Below are 16347 nucleotides of genomic sequence, written 5' to 3' on the forward strand. Positions count from 1 at the left end.
TTGTTAGATAAAACTTTGCGGTGGTATGAAGCTTTTGATTCTCCTTATGGTAGCAACTTTAGGGTACCAAGAGATCATATGTTGATTTTAATGACCATAAGGAACACGTCATATGTTGATTTTAGTGACCACAAGGATCACGTTTTGTTTCCAAAGATTTCATGATCAAGCCATGATTGTTTTGTACAACACTGTACAGTTAACAGAGCATTTTTGTCAATGTTTGCTCTTTTTCTGTCACTGCCTTGTCTTCCTGCCAAACTTCCATGTTTAGTCTGCTCTGCACCCGTCGTTCAATCATAGCTTTCCGGTACGGTACAGCCCCAGCTTTAGGATATACTCCTCCGGTCCTAATTATAAGACCCAATTGACTTATTTGAGGAGATTAAGGAAGTAAGTTAAGTTGGTTATTTATAATAAATAAGTGTTGTCATTCCTAAAATATCCTTGCTAATTAAGTATATTGGCTAAAACTATCATTATTAGAAGGATTATCTTGGAAAAAAATGCATAAATATAAGAGACAAAATGGATTGGGTCTTATAATTAGGACCAAATAAAAAGTCAAATTGGGTCTTATAATAAGGACCGGAGGAGTACTATCTCTTTTCTATAAGGGAAGGGTTAATTGACTAATTTGAGTAAATTAATAAAATTAGTTAAATTAGTTATTTATAATAGATAAATATTATTTTTTCTAAAATAGTCTTACTTATATGTATTAGTCAGAATTACCATTTGATGAAATCTTTAACATGTGCAACCATTACAAAGACTATTTTGATAAAAAAATAAATAAATATGAAAAATAAAGTAGATTGGGGTCATAAATAAATTCTTATATTAAGGATCGGAAGTAGTATTTGACAAATGGATTTTTTTCCCTAGCACATAATATTTAGCACCTTGATGTTATATTGTTATTTCTTACTGGCACCACAGCATTATAATCTTATTTATTGTTAATGATGCTTGATGCAGCTAGAAAATGATATCAGTGTGTTGAACGCCATTTTTTTTTTTTTTGGTTTGAATAAGAAGGGCAGACATCCTTGACCTAAACAAGATTAACCTCATGACCTTTTGTTTACAAAGGAATTTACCTATCATTGGGGTTGGTTTGGACGGAAGGAAAAATGGAAGGAAGAGAGGGGATTATTAAATGAAAAATCCTTCCCCAAAAAGAAAAAAGGAATTTTGGGAGTTTTTCCTTCTAATATTTTTTCTCCATTTTTCCCATCCAAATTAAGGGTTAGAGTATGTAAATTTTTAGCCTAATGTAGATGAATTTTCAGACTCAACTCACCGATTGTTTTTATTTATTTGCTAAAAAATTTACCATCTATTTTGATTTGTTGTTTGTGCTTGCATCATGTCATCTAATTCATACCCCACAAGTAAGAGTTAAGTTTTCTTCCCTATATTTTTCTTCATTACATTTTTTGCAATTTTGAATTGTTTCTATCAAATTTTAACTGAATAATTTGCATTTTTACAAATTATAAAATTTAAACCATTAAAGTTAATCGGATAATTTACCATTGCAGTGAACTATCAACTTAGCGGAGAAAATCCATACGGAGTCTTTTTTCCATAACAAGGAACTAAAGACATGACATGATATACTATTGCAACAAAGTAAGACATACAAATATATATATATATATATATATATATGATTAAAATGGGTATTATTGAACAATTAGGACCATTCCCCCTCCCAAAAAAAAAAACTTATCAATCTTTATTTTGGTAAAAAAAAATTTAAAAAAAAAAGCTTATGATGACGAGATGATGTACGGATAGTTTTTAAGGGCTAAAATCAACGAGCCCAGGTGCTTCGGTTAAAAGGACGGTCTGAATATGCTAGCCCAAACCTATGACCCATTCTAATTCTGGCTCTATTAATTTTAATTCATTGTGTATAATTTTGTGAGAAAATATTCGTATACTTGAACTTCTCACATCGTTGTAAGTACTGAAACATAGCTTGTGTAATTTTTGGACGATAACCGGTGCATTTGTGCTTTTAGGCTCATAATAGTTTCATTTTCTTTCCAACTTTATTGGGTCAAAATTACCTTTTAATTTCTAAGCTGATTCCTTTGTATCTCATTTACAATCTTATGATAACAAAAGGCAATAATTCAATTAACTAATTAATTTTCTTGTATCTATATAATTCGTATGATCTAAATTCATTAAAATTATACTTTAATTGCGTGAATACATTGTTTTTAACAAAAAAAAAGGTACAATAAAAAATTACACCCAATATATTTGGGTTTCATAAGCCTCGTATGGCAAAATAAGTTGAGTTGTTCATCATTTTGTGAATAATGTATGATAAATAGCAATATTAATTCTTGGACCAAAATGAAAAAAACTAGTAACTACAAAGGGAAAAAAAATTTCTTTTAAGCTTAAATATTAATTTTAACTAAATATAAAAATCCCCAAAAAATATCTCTAAAATTTTTAAATCATAAATTAGAAATGACTACAAAAATATTCTGTTATTTACTTTTTAAATGTTGTTAATTGTTATTAAAGTGTAATGAATAAGATTGATATAAACTTTTAAAATCTAAAAATATTTTTTGGGATTCTCTCTAAATTAAATTACCATAATTAACATAATTTTACTTGAAATGAGATTTAATTTCTTACAAGAAATCCCAAGTATTGCATCACAAGTCAAATTGTGAAGTTGAAAAAGCATCACTGCTTTTCCTTTGTTTCTAAGAAATTTAACTTAATTTTCTTTTCAAACATGCATTTCATTTTCCCCCCTTATAACACTAATCAACTTTTAGAAATTATATTAGACTCTGACTAATCTAGATCAAACTAGATCAAACTACTAAGGTTTAGATTTAATGCACACATTTTAATTATTATCAAAATCATCACTCATACTTGCTATATTTTGATTTGTTTTAAATAATTACTTTCTCAATATGCATATTATCTTTTTTTCCCCTCTTCGTGGACTAAAGAGTGCCACTAACTGACATGATGGTTATGATGAATCTTCACAAACTGTGGCCTTAAATAAAGCCAAAAAAAACTTATTTAACTTTCAGCTATCAACACCTTTTACAAATAAAAAGATAGTTCCGATAAAATGAAAAAAAAAGAAGGAGAAAAGCAATTTTATTTTGTTAAATAGATGGCAGAATTTTTTTTCCCCCAAAAAACAACTTTTTCATTCTCATTTTGCACACAACAACCTCAACATTGACTCAACCCAAATCCTCTCAAATACCTGTTCTCTCAATTTTGTCTTCACTTTTCATCTCGTTCATTTGTACAATCAAATGGGTTGAAAAAGGAGCTAATAGACATAACATGTGCCCATAGTCACCAAACCAAAATTCCAGTACATATTTTTTTTATAAATAACTAATTTAATCAATATTTTTTAGTTTCAGCTACATTTAGAATAGGAGAGTATAATATGTACATATACTTGTAATTTTTTTTTAATCTGTCTTGGTCACAATGAATTCTTTGATACATATGTTACCTAAATTTTCAAGGAAATAATAAAAAAGCATTTATAAAAACTTTAAAAATGTATAATTAAAATTTAAGAATAACTTCAAATTCATGATTTTTTGTGCAATATAAGAGCCTGTTTGGAGGTGTTTGGCAACAATGTAAAAAGCACTTTTAAGGTCTAAACCATGGTTTGGATTAAAATATATCCAAACACCTCACATAATTTTGAAATCATGGTTTCACCAGAAAATCATGATTTGGCCAGTGTTGGCAACAATGTAAAAAGCACTTTTAAGGTCCAAACCATGTATCCAACCATCTCAGATTAGGGGTGTTCAATTTGTCCCGTCCCGGTCGTCCCGTCCCGTCCCGGTTCCGGTGAGTTCGGGACAGGACAAAAAAAAAATTCGGAACGGGACAAGTACGGGACGGGACGGGACAGTGACCGGGACGGGACGGGACGCGGGACGGGGTTGTCCCGTCCCGTCCCGTCCCGGGATATTTTTTTTTTAAAAAATTATTTATTAATAATTATTATTAGATTATTCAATTTACTTATTAATAATAATTATTATTATTATAGTGATTTTTAACTCTTAAGTTGTAATATTATCTGAACAATATCTCTTTCCTCAATAAAATAATTCATAAAGCCATTATATAGTGTTTCTTTTATTGTATTTTTTTTTACAGTATTGTTTTTACACCTTTTTTATACTATATAATTGAGCTTTCTACATAATATTTTTTATAATGTTTTTATCTTTAAAAGCCTAACAAAAAATAAGCATTATAACATAAAAAAAATTTCATATAAAAAATTATAGTATTTTTTAAAAAAAAAGGGGAGGGGAACGGGACGTCCCGTCCCGTCCCGGTTCCGTCCCGGTCTCACACGAAACTAAAACCCTGTCCCGTCCCGTCCCGTGAACACTCCTACCTCAGATAATTTCGAAATCATGGTTTTACCAGAAAACCATGGTTTGACCCGGTAAAACCATGGTTTCATCTTAAGTGAAAAAATTTCGCTTCTGAACGATTGAATGGGTGGGTATGCATGATTATTACACTGTCAGAATACAGCTAATGACAAGTGTCCAGAAATACCCTTCAGTAAAAATCCAAAACTTTACATTTTCTCTTTCCTCGTTCTACTTTTCTTTCTCATTTTCTTCCACTTTCTCGTTGCTTTTTTATTTCAAACGCTGTATATAGTTGCAACCTCACAATAGTTATGACACTTGATTATTAATCTCATACTTTATATACACTTTTAATTATTAATTAGTTATATAATTAATAAATTATTTTTATGTATGTTTATTCAATTTTGTAAGAAAAAAATATTATGAGATATCATGTTTAAAATCTTTAAGATAAAATAACATTTTTTTGTTGAAAAAATTATTTTTTATAAACATATTTAATCTTATATTTTATAAATACATTTACACATATTAATTAATTATTAATTATATTATCTTATATATTATTAATTATGTTGGTAAAAAATATATTATTAACAATTTTATTCCTTCAAATTAAAATATATTATAAAATCTATCTTTGATGTAATTATTATATTAACTTATACCCTTTTTAGTAATTTGTACATATAAAAAATGTTTCTGATAATAACTATCCAAACATTCTCACTTTATCAAAATCATTTTTTTACAAAATCTATTCTCCTAAAAATCTGTTTTTCAGAAGCTATTTTTCAAACCATGGTTTGGTTTTATCCAAACACTCTCGATGACATCACATGGTTTGAAAGGTAAAACCATGGTTTGGATAAGATAACATCCAAACAGCTTCAATTTTTTGAAACCTTGATTACAACTGAAACCATGGTTTTGAAGGGTGAAACCATGGTTTGGTGAGAAGTGAAAAATTGTTCCTCCTGGGAAGTGAAAGCTGAGTCATTAGAGTGATAATTAGAAGTCAGATGGGAGCAACAATATATTTTAACCAAAAACACCCAAATTAATAATTTTCACGGAAAATTAATAATTTTCTGCTTACAATAAAATAATTCATCTTCTCCAAAAATATTTTTACTCTTATATTTTATAAATATATATACATGTAGTAATAATTAACTAATTAATTATATTAAAGATCGGAGGCAGTATGTTGTTACAAAAACTAGTTGTGAAAAAATATTATGGGATTTTATGTTCAAAACTTTAAAGAAAATTAATATTTTTTTGTTAGCGAAAAAAGAAAAGTCATTTTTTTTCTAAACATATTTAATTTTATATTTTATAAATACATATACACATATTAATTATTTATTAATTATATTATCTTATATATTATTAATTATGTTGGTAAAAAAATATTATTAATAATTTTATTCCTTCAAATTAAAATATATTATAAAATCTATCTTTTGTTTAATTATCATATTAATTTATATTCTTTTTAATAATTTGTACATATAAAAAGTGCTTCTGATAACAACTATTTAAACACTTTCACTTTATTAAAATTATTTTTTCATAAAATCTATTTTCTCTATAATCTATTTCTCAGAAGCTTTTCTCTAAACCATGATTTCATATTGGCATAGAGGGAAAAATTACTATTGGAGGAGGATAATGCCGAAATCTAGGAATTGTTGGATTGCGTATATAATGTTTTTGTGTGCTATAGTACAGGGTCGTATAATCACATGTAACTCTTTTGCCAGGTATATTACCGTATTGAACATTGTTATGACGATAATACCCCTCGAAAAATGCTCATCTTGATTATTCAAAAGCCAAAGCCGCATGGGCACAGGGGTAATTTTATAATGGTCCAATTCATTGCCGATCAAAACACCGGACTCCTCGTCCTCCATGGCTTCGTACGATTTGGAGCTCCAACTCAGGCAACTGCTCACAATATCCAATTCCAAGAAGCGACCTCTGCAATTCTTCTGGTGAGGGAATTCTCGTTGCTGAAGCAAAATTTATAGCTCTTTCGTTCATCATTGCGAGATTGAAGGTAGATTTTGCCGTTCAATTTTGATTTGCTTTCCTTTTCTTTCGGTTTTGTTGATTTAACTTCTAGGGTTTTGTTTCTTGGATTTGTGATTCTTTCCTAGTTGAGGAACGCAGTTTGTGATTTCTCTTCGTGGTTTAAGGTTGATTCAAACCCTAGGATTTCATTTGCTATGTGTCTTTTTTTTTTGGCTAAAAAAATTAATTGACCGTACTTATTAAACGGTGATGAAAGCAAGAGAGGAGAGGGCGTATCTGCATGCATGAAGTAGCTAGACCATATGCAACCGAACTTATATTGTTGATAGATTCATATTTAATTTTCTTTTGCTTTTTATGATAATTCTACTTGCAATAATTTTCACATATATGTGAGGGGAAAAACTGCTCGGGGTTTAGGTTGTATGAGAATTTTTAACCTTGGTGTCATTGCCTAATACGAGCAGATGATGATTTGAACTAAGTAAGTGAGCTTAAGAGCAAGGGAAGACGGGTTGGATGGGACAGGAGGAAGGATATTAGCTGCGCTGTGCATCTGATGTAACTGGATGACGCATGGAGAAAGTATTATTCAATTGGTATCGTGGGATTACTATCAAATATCAATGTTACATTTAGAAATAATTATATGAAGAAACGATAATTATTTGCATTTTCTTGTTTGAAAATTCTGATAGTGTTATGTTAAGTTGTCATGATTTCCTGTCTGATTTATAGGATAAGGTTGATTTTTTAAGTGGAGAGGGTTTAAGTTATTGCATTCTGCAGTTTGCACATAGTATGTCATTCATGAATCTTCAGGGTATTTTCTAGTCATAATAACATGGATTTTGCCTTGATTCATGTTTGAGCAGTTATTTCTATTTACAAATCTGTATATCATCTTGGTGTTTGATGAAATACTAAAATGCAACCTTTGTGACTTCTGTGAGACGAGCTTGCTTGCAATGCATCAACAGAGCACCATGTTGAGTCGCGTAGGATTGTCAAAATTTTTTCACTTGCTTACGGAGACACCTTTTTTCCCTCATTCTCACATGTTGGTGCCCACAGGTGTTAATCGCAATTGTTCTTAATTTAATTTTCTTCAGTTTTGAAAGATATCTGCATCTATAGCAAAAGGGTGCACGGTGGTAGATTTTTGCCATTTGAAGTACGGGGAAATATACAGCATCATTTAATTTGACCTTTTTTTTTCCCTCTCTAAAGAAAAGCGGGGGAGAACAAACAAGTTTTTGCATATTTAAGAAGTATGTGGCAGCACCAACTGTCAACGAGATTGTTGAAGTCATTTAAAGAGTTTGATGTGGTGTGAAGTTTTATCGCATCATCAGCTGTGATGTTCAATTTTGTTCAAATAAAATTTTATTCTAGATATTGAGGTTGATTTTTTTTTTTGGTTGAGGGTGCATATGTGTGCGGAATATGACAACTTGCTGATGTCAGAATTGGATATGGTTACAAAGAGCAGGATGGGATGATATATATGAAATGATAATATTTTTTTAAATGAAAGATTTATTAAGCAGATTACCGTCATAACTATACTTTACAAAGACTCGGGGTTCCTTTTAATTGTAATCTTCACCTCATATTTTCGTCATCCATCTTGAAAACCTGTTATGACTTATGATAATGGTGGTACTGTAATTGTAGTTTTTTTTTAACATCTCTAAGTATATAAATTTTTGTGTGTTCTTTGATTGTTTTGATAATCTTTTCTTGTGGTATAATTGGCATGCATGCTGATTAAATCATGCCTTTTCTTATAGGAGAGAGGATGGGACTTAAAGTATCATTCTTATTAACCATGCGGATGAATTTTCTACTCTGTCTTAACAATACATTTTCTCTTTATATTTGAAAGAATTACTTTTCTGTGTCTCAGTGTATGGAGGTTAATTTTAATTTATGGTATGAATTTAATCCTTTCAGGTGTGTTGCCTGATTGTTCGGCGCTTTAGATTTGCACTTTATGTGCCATAGTAATATATCTTGGACATGCACTACTCTTTGCTCTGGATTCTTGTCTCAAAGGATGTGTGGAAACTAGTGCAATGGCAACATCTAGTAAGTTTGATGTATCTTCTAGTAGTCCTGATAGACCATTGTACACTGGGCAGCGTGGATCCCAGATAGCTGCTTCATTAGATAGATCAGGTAGCTTTCGTGAAAGCATGGAAAATCCAATTCTATCATCTCTGCCTAACATGTCACGAAGCAGTTCTTCAGTGACACAAGGGGATGTGACAAGCTTCTTTAAACATTTGCGATTCGATCCAAAGTTGGTAGCTGCAGAGCATAAGTCTAATCGTCAAGTGGATCTCAAACGACATGTCAATGTTGCTCTTGGGCTTCCACCTGATGAATCTTCACCTGGTTCCTCCAAAGGCAAACTAGTGGCCACCCCAGTCCCAGAAGAAATAAAGCGAGTAAAGGGTGGATTATCTGAAGGCTTGGTGAAGGCTAGGTATTTTTTTAATATCTTACTAGTTGCAAACTTATAGTAAAATAAGGCTGTTTAATGACATTTTGTTATTTGACAGGCAACGTATAAAGACCTTTAATGAAGCCTTATCTGTGTTCAACAAAGTTTTCCCAAGTATCCCTTCAAAGAAGAGATCTCGATCAGAATGCTTTTCTAATGATCGTTCTAGTGTCATGTTAAGTGATCGATCAGTCTTGGGACCAAGTGGAGGTAAGGCTGGAGTTCAAGGTCATGCTGTCACTGGTGGTTATGAACTTGAGCAGCAAAAGACAGAAGAGAGGACCAAGAATCTTGTTCCAAGCAAGCGCACTCGAACTTCTTTGGTTGATGTAAGGGTAAGTATCTTGGATTTTGCAGTTGCATGTTTGCTGGCTTCCCAAACTTATAATTTCATTCCTATTAGTGTCTGATTTTTTTGCTTCTCCAGTTTCTTACTATTTCAAGCAAGTACTGCGTGATTGTAACATATAATTAATGTACACTTCTGAGTGGCATGTTTGAAGCCGTGCTCCTTTTATACTGCTCTCCATATCTCTGTTCTATGTTATTTTCCTTTTCTAGAGTTGTGTTAGAACTTTTGCCCTGTTTTTCTGGTGGGGATGTAGTCTTTTATTTTTTAATTGTGCATCTATTTATGTAGTTTAAATACAATTATTAAATTTTGCATAACACTCTAGGAATTTGTTTCATGAACCTTAAATTTCTGTTATGCCTTTCTCACTGTTGTGATGAAATCCGAAATAAATTGAAGACTATGCTTTTCAGTCTTCATGATCTAATAATAACTGTTTGTAGTTTTCCTGATATTATGAAATAGCTTCAAAACTAATTCAGTATGCCTAGAGCCTGTGGGGAAAACTTAACATTTTTTTCTTTTTTGAATGTAGATGGATGTGCGGACTAGTTCTCTTGTCAGGCCATCTGGGACTGTAGATAGAGATAAGGACATGCTACGGCTTGCGAGTAGCAGTGCTGCTCAGGCTGAGGAACGAACTCTACCTCTTGGAGGAGATGGCTGGGAAAAGTCAAGAATGAAGAAGAAGCGTTCCTGCATCAAACCTGATGGTTCTCCTAGTGCAGCATTGACTAAACCTATTGATGCTTTCCAGGAATCTAAACAGGGAATACAACAGCGACTTGTTGCTGATACTCGGTCTAAATTGAGTAACGATTCCCATTCTTTTAGGTATGAATGCATTGAATATATGTATTTTTTCTTTACTCGGTAACTAGCGTGGTATTATTTTGACAAGCACTTCAATTATCATATTCATATTGGTTTTTGTTCTGTTCCTTAAGAATAGAGCGAGAACAATGTAAGAGGATGTATTGCTGATTGATGGTTTAAATCATGATTTATTATAATTGTTAGATATTAATTTTAAGTTGTGATCTCCACAGCCACACCTTTTAATGCAGATTCTAGGGCAAGAAATTTGTGTGTGTGGGGTTTATTATATACACATAGTACATATACATTGTATGTATGCATGGATGGATTTATGTATGGTATTACTGTATGGGTCCTGTTGAAGTTGTGCTACTTCCTGATTCTTACCTTTGTTTTCCTTGTATCATTTTATGAATTGTAATAAAATACTTTACTTTTGCTGGTGATATTTTCATTTGATCATATGTTTAAGGATGTGCAGGAGTTGCATTTTGGCACATAACTGTTGACTCTGTTGTTTGATATTTTTGGTCCATATGCAGTTACACTCACATGGAACGATAAGTAGTTCATATCAGTTTCTATGTCACCATATATAAAGTAGTAGTTAGTAATCAATGAATCAATAAATGGTCCATGAATCTTTTAAGAAGAAAAGGCTAGCAACCTGATGTTCTGAGAAGACAGTGAGTCCCATATAAAGGAAAATCTAGTCCATCACTTTTATGTTTACTTGCTAATGTCTAATGTAATAATAAAATGATTCTGTAATATCTTACAGGGATCATTTTGTTTTTGGAACTAAAACGAAAACAGATCAATGCTTGGTTCAATCTTAAAGTGTTAGGGAGGCCTGAGTATTGCTTTTATTGTAATGGGGCTAAGCAAATATGATTATGGATTTTTATTGCTTTTATTATGATTATATTCTACGTGTTCGCGTACAAGTATGCCTTACTGTGAATTTCTGTTGTATTTTGCTAACATAAGTTCAAGGTTGCACCATCTTCCAGTTCAATTTAAAACTGTCACTGGTGCTATGTTAAGCTAATGCTAGATAAAAATAAGGCCAAATCAAGGAAGTATTAGACAGTTTAAGATTTTCCTGTTCCATACAGGATTATTGTACTACTGTGATTAGTGATTGGTTGAACTTTCTGCCTCTTGTGGTTAGAATCCAATTATGGATGGTAATTAATGAAATGATATAAAGGAGACAACTCTAAGGAGTTTCCTACTCACACTAGAAAACGTGAAAAGCTTCTCTTCAAATACTGTGAAAAGCAAATATTGTTGTGGGGGACTTTGCTAGGTAGGTTATATGTAGATTTGAGGTTCATAACTTTGACTCCTCAGTAAAAGATATCATGTTAGAGTTTCTTGATTCCAGTTATTATTTTTAAATGATCAAGGCTGGGATTATAATGTATCTGTGGGGCTTTGTATAGGGGAGTTTCAAATGGAACTGTGGGAGCTGGAAAATCAGATGGCACCTCTCAACAGACTGGACTGGGTTTACGTGCCTCTACTCCTAGAAATGACCAAGATAATAGTTCTCTCATTAATGATAGGCGGGATCGTCCTATTAATTCTGACAAAGAAAGGCTTAACTTCAGAGCTGTTAACAAGTAAGTGCAAAATATGAATCACTACTTTTTTCCATGATCAATGCTTTTGGGAAGAAAATGCTTTTAACCGCGGCATTCAGGTTTCTTTTTCATGTTGCTTTCTATATTTTCTTGTTTTGGTGTAGTTGTTGCTTTCTTATGTTTCCATATGTGCGCCTTGCAAGGTATCCATTGATCTTTGTGACATATTCTATTATTAATCTCTAAATTCCATGCAATGCCTAGGACAACTGTTCGTGATGAGTTTAATTCAGCTAGCCCCACCTCAAATACGAAAATGCATACTTCTATTCGGGCTCCACGATCAGGCTCAGGGGTTGCCCCCAAACTGTCTCCAGCTGTCCCTAAAGCAGCTGTATCTAATGATTGGGAGTTGTCTCATTGTACCACCAAGCCCCCTGCTGGTGTCAGCCTGAGCAATCGCAAACGTGTGGCATCAGCGCGGTCATCTTCTCCACCTGTAGCCCACTGGGCTGCACAGAGACCACAAAAGAACTCCCGCACTGCCAGACGGACAAATTTCATGCCCATTGTTTCTAGTAATGATGATTCTCCTGCTTTGGATACAGGATCTGATGTGGCTGGTAATGACCTTGGGTTGGGATTTGCCAGGCGTTTAGCTGGCAATTCTCCCCAGCAAATTAAATTAAAAGGTGATCCTTTATCTTCAGCTGCTGCCTTATCTGAAAGTGAAGAGTCTGGGGTAGCTGAGATCAAATCAAAAGATAAAGGCTGGAAATCTGATGAAATAGATCAAAAACCTGGACAAGGTGTTCAAAAGGTTTCTAACTTGGTCCTGTCAACAAGAAAAAACAAGCTTGTGTCTGGGGAAGAACATGTTGATGGTGTTCGGAGACAAGGAGGACAGGGAGGGGTTTTACTTCCACAGGATCTCTGATGCCTATTACATCTGAAAAACTTGGAAATGTGGGAACAGCAAAACAACTTCGAAGTGCAAGACTAGGCTTTGAGAAGAGTGAAAGGTCAGAAGCTTCTTATCTGGTTATCTGTAAATGTAAACTTGTTTGCTGATTTGGCAACTATCTGCTTCTGTGCTTTTTATGGAATTATTTGAACATGCGGATTAAAGTCTTACAAGCTTTTATATTTTAAAAAAATTATGCAGCAAGGCAGGCCGTCCCCCGACCAGGAAACTTTCAGATCGTAAGGCATACACACGTCAAAAACATGTTGCTATTAACACAGCAGCAGATTTTCTTGGTACTAGTGAAAGCTCTTCTGAAAGAATAATTGAATAAACCTCTTAATAATGCTTCTACTTCACAATTGACTTTTTCTTTCATTGATTTAGTTGGTTCAGATGATGGGCATGAAGAGCTGTTGGCTGCTGCAAATGGTGTTATTAACTCTGGTATGGATGGTTCTAGAATATCATTTTTATTTGATAGCCTAAATGTTTTCTCTGATGGAGGATTTTGTTGTTGCTGCAGCTCGTGCCTTTTCAAGTCCATTCTGGAGGCAGATGGAACCTTTCTTTGGTTGGATATCTGAGGAAGATATCACTTATTGGAAGCAAAAGGTACTGATTTCTGTTTTGAATGTTTCTGAGTGACGAACCTGTTGGTATTGCTATCATTCTTTGCAACATTTGTTGTATGATTTGGTATGTGTTCAGTATGGTCCTTGTCACACATAACTAAGCCATGGGCTTTTGAAAAAGCACAATTGAGCAGCGGTTCTGATATTTGCAGTGACATGATTTTAACCTATAAACTATTTTATGCATAAGTTTTTATTGAAGAGGAACGTGATATCTGATCCCCCCATCCTGGGTAATAAGGTTTGTTTTAGTTCAATTGCATGATGTAATGACATCATAACTATTATACCTCTGGATGATTGTTTATTCTTCTGGTGATTGCAGATCTGTTCATAACTTTTTTTGGCTGTTTTTTTGCTAGTGATTCAAAATGAGAATTTTCCTTAATGTCATGTCATAAACGGTGATCTTTAGTTGATTTTTATATTTTTTTTTGTCCGACGTTGGATTTCTTTTTGTTTTATTGAAAAAAAAATCTTATATTCTGATGCTGCATGCAGGACTGATGTTTACTGTGATATATTCTGCTTAATTTTTAAACATGTTCTATAATAGTTTGTGATAAAAATTGAACAAAATCATAGTCAAATGTGGATATAATTGCCTCTCTGTTTTCTTCTTCTTTGTTAAAGAGAAAGAGTGGCGTCTGGAATGGAAACATGAGCTGCACAGTTTGGCAAGTCTTTTTCCACACAAACATGGGCTCTCAAACTGAAAACAGATCTTAGTACTAATCATCCTGAAGCACCAACTGCTGTAGTAAAATTACTGAAACAAAATACGCAGTGCGAAAAAATTGTAAATGTTAAAGCAAGCTGAAGGCATCAGTTTTGCCACGTGACTCGTACAGCACGGCAACACTGATATTCCACTATTTTTTTTTTTTTCGTTTAGCACATATAAATGATTAAAGCATAGTTGAATTGATCTAAAATGTCTAAAAATTTTGAGAGAAACTCAACAGAAGAACTTTCTTCTTTGTTTTCTTATTTTTTAATTTTAATACTTCATTTGTTCGCCAGGAAAATCATGAATCTAGTGCACCAGTGCCAACTCCAGTTTCTTCAAATATTGATGGCTGTGAAGCATTTGTTAATGGTTTTGCATTGATTGGTGGTGAAAGAGATGTTGGACTTGGCATTCAAAGTAATGCTGGAGTTGTTCCAGAACAATTACAGCTTGCTAAAGTAGATCATAATGTAATTCCCCTCTGTCAAAGGTTATGGCCGCTCTTATCTCAGAGGAGGATTTTGGCAGTGGAAGTGAAGATTTCAGTTTTGATGCTTATGAATCTGAATATGAGCCAGATGGGGAGTTGGAACTGAGCAGTTTGGATCATCACTCAAGGGCAGATGCTCATTTTTCTTGCCATTCTGCTTATAATGGTCATAGGAAGACTGGGAAGCCAGAATATGATGAGACCGAATGCAATATGGCTCCTATTCCAACATCTGGGTTGAATGCAAGCTTTGGTAATTCTACAAATGGTTCACTTCAGGACAAAGCTTTACTTCCTAGTTTGACCTGTTCAGAATTGCAATATGACAACCTTGATATGAATGAAAGGCTTCTTTTAGAGCTTCAAAGCATTGGGGTTTTCCCAGAACCAGTGGTAAACTTACTTTCCCTATTGACTCATCTGTTTCTCTTTTCATTGTTCTGTCATGTGATCCTGTTGATAATCACTATATCACATATCAGATTCTGCTAAAGTGTGGGATTCTGATTTGCTCCGTACTTCTGTGAGAAGTTTGTTACATAATCATTATTATGATATTGATTTCCTTTTCTTTTTCAAGCCTGACATGTCACAGAAAGATGATGAAGGCATTTGTGGGGACATTGCTAAGTTAGAGGAGAATTACGAAGGACAGGTACTAACTGTCCTTTTTTGGTAATGGTGACGTGTCGTTAATTTTTCACAATTGTTTCCCAACTTTATTTAAATACATAAATTAGTTGTAGAATTGGAGATAGTTGATTAATAAATATTCCAAATTCAGAGAAGTTAATTTTTCTATGTAAATAATTTAGATTTGCTTTCTTATATTATAGGTGTCCAAGAAGAAATGCTTGCTGGACAGATTAATGAAGTCTGCCTCAGTGACAAAAGAACTTCAAAAGAAGTAATTGCACAGCCAATTATATGCTGATTATTTGATTTAATGTTTGGGTCTTGCTCTGAGTGGAAATATAATATTGTGTATAACAGGGAATTTGAACAGAATGCTCTGGACAAACTTGTTGTCATGGCTTATGAGAAGTACACGGTAATGTCTTTGACATTCACTGCTCTCTATATATTGAAATTAGGTCTTGTGGCTGAGTAGATGGACATCTTTGTTTTGCAGGCATGTCGGGGTCCCGGTACCTCAAGCGGGAAAAGTTCAAGTAACAAAATGGCGAAGCAAGCAGCATTGGCATTTGTTAAACGAACTTTGGAACGATGCCATCAATTTGAAGATACAGGGAAAAGCTGCTTTAGCGAGCCTTTATTCATGGATATGTTCCTTGCTGCATCTTCCCAGTTCAGTACTGTTCAACAAGTAGATGGCAGGGAGGGTGAACTCTCAAGACTATACCCTTCCCTTTCTCTGGAAGCAAGAACAGGTGTCTTCATTGTCTTTTGGATTGGATGCTCTAAGAAAATTGTTTCTTCTATCAAGGAGAGTCTGTTGTGACCATTTTAGGCTGCCTGCTCTGATAGCTTTACTTTTATATGCTATTTTTGGTCCTGTCCGTTGTTATATCTTGTTTTCTTTCTTGCCTGCGTAGAGGTCAATATCTTATTCTAACGTCTTTCTCTTTCTGCAGCTTCAATTGGTTCACAACAGAGCCCTTCACAATTTAGTCAGAACATGGATAATCATGATTTCAATTCATCAGATGCACTTAATACATCTGAACAAACAAGTGGGAAGGAAGATCTCTGGTCGAACAGGGTGAAGAAGAGGGAATTGCCGCTTGATGATGTTGGTGGTTCTACGATTACTTCAATTACCCCA

General features: G+C 33.5%; 1 pseudogene; it reads left to right on the forward strand.

Moving 5' to 3' along the window:
• The first annotated feature begins 6362 nt into the window (after nt 1-6362).
• Nucleotides 6363-16341, forward strand: LOC114743623 (uncharacterized; annotated as a pseudogene).
• Nucleotides 16342-16347: the final 6 nt, after the last annotated feature.

Source organism: Neltuma alba, unplaced genomic scaffold (genome assembly GCF_004799145.2).
Source record: "Neltuma alba isolate B1F8T4 unplaced genomic scaffold, ASM479914v2 tig00004079_pilon, whole genome shotgun sequence".
NCBI classification, from domain to species: domain Eukaryota; kingdom Viridiplantae; phylum Streptophyta; class Magnoliopsida; order Fabales; family Fabaceae; genus Neltuma; species Neltuma alba.